Raw genomic sequence first — 5,106 nt, 5'->3', positions numbered from 1 at the left:
AATTTCTGGCATCTCCCTGTCAGTGTACTGATCCATCGTTGTTGGGTGATCGTCAATACAATTTTACTCGCATGTGCTATCAAATATATTGTTCTATAATTTGAGGATTCTGCTGAATCATCTTTCTACGGAAAGGATCCAAATACAGATCTCTTCCAAGCAGTTGGCCAGGTAGCTGCCTTCCAAATTTCTTGGCATATCTTCATCAGCATGTAGAAATATTTCAATGAATAGTCCATCAATTTCTAGAGTCTTGCTTTTGGCTGATGATTTCATTGCATGTTAAGCTTCTTCCTTCAGTACCCTTCGTTCTTGAGATGATTGAATGTCGGATGGTTCTTTTTGACTCTGTGTAGTCTTTCCATCTTCTTTTGATGCTTCCTGCGTTGTTCAATATTTGGCTGTAGAACCTTTCAAAATCATGACTCAGCATCTTATCTTTGACTTTTTTTCTTGAGTTTTTCCATTTAAAATACGCTGTGTGTTCTTCCTTTTTGGTTTTCTAATTCTAGGTCTTTGCACATTTTATTATAATACTTTGTCTTCTCAAGGTGCCCTTTTAAATTTTCTGTTCAGATCTTTGAATGCCTTATTTCTTCTATTTGCCCATGCGAAAGCACGTTTAAGAGTCTGTTCTGACATCCACTTTGATCTATTCTTTCTTTTCTATGTTTCTAGTGACCTTTTGCTTTATTCATGCATGGTGTTCTTGATGACCTCCCACAGCTCATCAGGCCCTCTGTCAGAAGTGTACAATGTGCCAAATCCATTTGAGATGTTCTCAGAATTCAGTGGTTTATACTCATGTGGTTGTATTTTGGTTCTCCTGAAATTGTTTTAATTTTCATCAGCTTCAACCTGAATTTAGATATGAGCAATTGATTTTCCTCTGTTCCACAGCCCACCCTGGCCTCATTTTAGCTACAGATATTGAATGTCTCCATCGTCTCTTCAGAAAGATGTGGTCAATTTGATATCTGTTTATTCAATCTAATGAACTCCATGTGCTTATAACTTCTGTTTGTATTGTTGAGGAAACATAGTTGCCACAAAGTCATTGATCGTGCAAAATTCTGTCATGTAATCTCTAACTTTATTTCTATCCCCAAGTCCATATTTCTAACTACTGTTCCTTTCTGTTTCCAACGTCTGAATTCCAATCGCCAATAATTATCAAGGCATCTTCATCACATTTGTGATAAGTTTCAGACTGGGTGTTGGTACAATTATTCTTCAATTTCTTCATCACTAGCTTTAATGGCTTGCACACAAATTTAAATAATATTCATATTGACTGCCTTTCCTTTTACATGCATAGATATCATTCCACAACAAACAGCAATGTGCTTCATGCTAGATCTTGAAATGTACTTTTTGATGATGAATGTGAAGACATTCATTTTGAATCTATCATTCCTGGCATACCAAACCATATGACTGTCTGATGAAAAATGCTCAATACTGGTCCATTTCAATTCACTAATGTCTAAGATAACAATATTTATGTGTTCCATTTCATTTTGATGACTTCTAATTTTCTTGGATCCATGCCTAATACCTTCCAATTTCTAATTATTAACAGATATTTGTAGCTGTTTCTTCTCATTTTGAGTCTTGCCCCATTAGCAAATAAAGACTTGAAGGCTTACTCTATCCATGTCCTTATGGCAAACTCTAATCGAAGAGGTGGCTCTTCCTCAGTCAGATTATGAGTGCCTTCCAACCTTATGGGTTCCCCTTCTGGCACCATTCTTCTCCCATTCATTTGGTTTTAAGTTCTGACAATGTTCTACTGCTATTCGTGGGGCTTTTAAATATATGACAATGGTCAGCTGCTATTCATAAGATTTCAAGCAGGTAATTCCTCAGAAATGTACTGCCTATTATTTCTTAGTAGTCTGTTCTTAGTGTGGCAGCTCTACTGAAAGCTGTTCACTTTGAGTGATCCTTCTGGCATCAGAGCAACACGGAAACTACCACAGAGCAATTATAGATAAATGATGGCATCATGGAGTGCAACCCCCTTATTCAGGTCACAATTTTTATGCAATTATAGTTTCATCAAAGGTATTGCCTATTTCCCATATAAGAAAAGCTGTGGAAAACTTGCTTGATTCTTGCTGCATTTGGACTCTGAATCTGACTCATCAACCTCCAGTTATTTGGTCTGCCATATTGCCTGCCTATCCTGGTAGTCTTCAGTAGCCTGACATGTGACCTACCAACCTTGGATTTATTTTCATTTTAGTCACCAGCCTATTGCCTCCTGCCAATCTTGGACTCATCAGCCTCTGCATCTACGTGAAGCAGGAGAAGTCACCAGTTTAAAAGCTGACCCATTGACTTGGTATCTGTCTGAACTTGGACTTGACTGCTTTGACATATGTGTGAGCCATTTTCGTGATAAAAATGTATTTATATATAAACACATATAAATAACAATGGTTTTGTTTCTCTAGAGAACTCAGACAAATCTATCTATGGAAGAAACAAAAGAAATGCAAAATTCACTATTTTTTATACTTTGCATTAAAGAGTTGTGTTTTTCAGTTAATTAATATATTTACATAATTTATCGCTTCTCGGCCTTTTGGCTAAGATCAAGTGTAGTATCTCTTCTTATCAGTTTAATATCTGATACGTCCTCTATCCGAGGACAATATATGAAATAGATTTTTGGAATTAGGAGATGGAATAGGAACTTGCTCCGTCCACTCCACACAAAAAAATACATATATATTTACATAATTTGAAAACCCAATAGTTCTGTGAGCCATACATTAAAAAAATAATTGTGGTCTTCTTTCTTTCTCATCCCTATCTCAAATCCCCTATCTGACTCCACAGAGGACTTTTTCATCTTTTTCAGCTATTTCTTTTAGTGTTTATCTTCATAATCTCAAATAACAGGGCTATCATGTTTCTGAGAATTTCAATTTTATTATTTTTTATCATCATTCTGCTGTCGAGGATGAAAGCGCATCTTTCGTTTTTTTCCACACACACATATACACAGATATACATACACAGACATCCCCCCTTATATTTATAGTGTGTCTTAAGTTAGTATTGATATCTTGAAATAGTTGGCATATATCACTAATATTGACAGCAGGGAGCCCTGGTGACATAGTGGTTACTCTTCCAGCTGCTAACCGGAAGGTCATCAGTAATAAGCCACCATCTGCTCCACAGGAGAAAGACCAGGCTTTCAGCTTCCGTAAAGCATGACAGTCTTCTACCCTGTCCTATGGAGTCATGATGAGTCAGAATCCACTCCATAGCAGTGACTTTTCAGCTCTTAACAGCAGAATAATGCAGAGTTCATTGATTATCTTCTTTTTATCAGAAATTTACTTTTCACTGGAATTACACATGATTTCATTTCCTTAATCATTGACGTAATATACTGATTTAATGCTAATATATCTTTCAGTGACATAAAAATCCTGTCAGCTTTGTCACATAGATCACACAGTTCTGCAAGCAAAATAAAACAAACCCAAATTCACTGTCATGGAGTCCATGAAGAAAGAAGAATGCAATTGTGGTAAAGTGGAAAGTGCATCCCTTGTGCAATGCCTTGTGGACATGTATAAATAGTCTGCACTCTCAACCTCCAAATCGTCCAAACAAAACTCACTCCTATTGAGTCAATTCCATTTCACAGTGACATTTGGAACAGAATAGAACTTCTCCAGACTGGAGTAGAATGCCTCGTGTTTCTTCCAAAGAGTGGCTGGTAGTTTTGAATTGCTGACCTTACGGAGAGAAGCCCAACCAGTAACTCATTATGTTACTACTGTCATGTAGTGGGTTATACCATGGGCTGCTAACCGCAAGGTCAATTGATGTAAACCACCAGCCGACTCTGTCAAAGAAAGATGAGGCTTCCTACTCCCCTCAAAAGATAGTCTCAGAAAACCAGAGACACAGTTGGAATTGATTGATGGTAGTGAGTGTGTGAGGGAGTGAGTGCGAACCCAGGACACAGTAGTTTAATTGCTCTGCCTGGACATAGGGTACATAGGGACTTTTGATTGGTGCTGAAGTTGCAGCAAGTGTTGACAATATGCCCTTTAGCATTCCTAGAGATTTCTGTTGGTTCATTTGGTTTCACTGCTTATGTAACTTTGACATACTTAAAAAGCAATGGAGTTTTACTCTTCTAAGCTGAATATGCCTCCACAACGCTTCCCTGCAAATCAGTTGTTTAATTAAAACACAATAAATGTCTCATCATACCTACTTAAAATGCTCTTTGTAAGACAGGTAATTCACATCACAATTATTTCTTTAGTAATAGCTTGACAAGAATCTCTGTCTGTATGATGATTATACAAATGCAAGAATTAAGATATATATATGTGTGTGTGTGTGTGTGTGCGTGTGTTTTCTTGTTTTTACCGATGTCCTCATCTGATTGCCCTTATTCTTCCATCGAAACGTCTATAAAACATCCAATTCTGACCTCCAAATGCACGAATGTAATAGTTCTGCGTTGGTCTTCATATTGGCATTGGGGCTCACTTTTACTCTTGAAGACTCTCCCTTCTCTTGTCTTCCATAATTCACCACTCTTCATGTTTTCCGCCTAAACCTCTGACAACAGTTGCTCAGTATGCCCCCTTCCCCACACCACCATTACTCTTTCTAAGCAAGATCCTTTCATGTAAATTAAATCCCTGTTGTATCTCTGCATAAGACAGCTTCACAAACTTAATTGACCTACCACCCCCCCTTTATCAGAAAGAATGTTGCTCAGCTCCCCTCTAGCAATGAACACAAAACAAAAACTGTACTATAGCCCATAATCCAGGATAAATTGCAGGTATCTGTTTTGGCAGTCTCCTTGGATTGAGCAGTTGCCTCACAGAGGGGCATTCTTGCTCACTTTGGGAAACACTGGTGTCTAGTTTGTACTTGGGGCCATCTCGTCCAATGTTAGAAAACTACATCGATTCTTACATATGGCTTCCTGCTGTTGGTCCCATTCTCCATACCATCAGCGTTTTCTTCCCAAAATATAAAATTGCTCACATAGGCTTCCTGAAATTTGTACAAAAAAGTCTATTTTTTCTCCATCTTGTATAAAACATCACGTGG

The 5,106-nt window shown here is 37.7% G+C and overlaps 1 non-coding gene across 1 annotated transcript; it reads left to right on the top strand.

The window, feature by feature from the left end:
* Positions 1-2,574: 2,574 nt before the first annotated feature.
* LOC115872612 lies at positions 2,575-2,760 on the top strand. The gene has a single exon (XR_004047951.1). It is a non-coding gene; the product is annotated as a U2 spliceosomal RNA (small nuclear RNA).
* The last annotated feature ends 2,346 nt before the right edge of the window (positions 2,761-5,106 follow it).

The sequence above is a fragment of the Echinops telfairi genome, unplaced genomic scaffold, assembly GCF_000313985.2.
Source record: "Echinops telfairi isolate 266 unplaced genomic scaffold, ASM31398v2 ScPeMD7_7427;HRSCAF=8465, whole genome shotgun sequence".
Classification (NCBI taxonomy): domain Eukaryota; kingdom Metazoa; phylum Chordata; class Mammalia; order Afrosoricida; family Tenrecidae; genus Echinops; species Echinops telfairi.
Note: the sequence above shows the minus strand (reverse complement) of the source record. Positions and strands in the feature narration are given on the sequence as shown.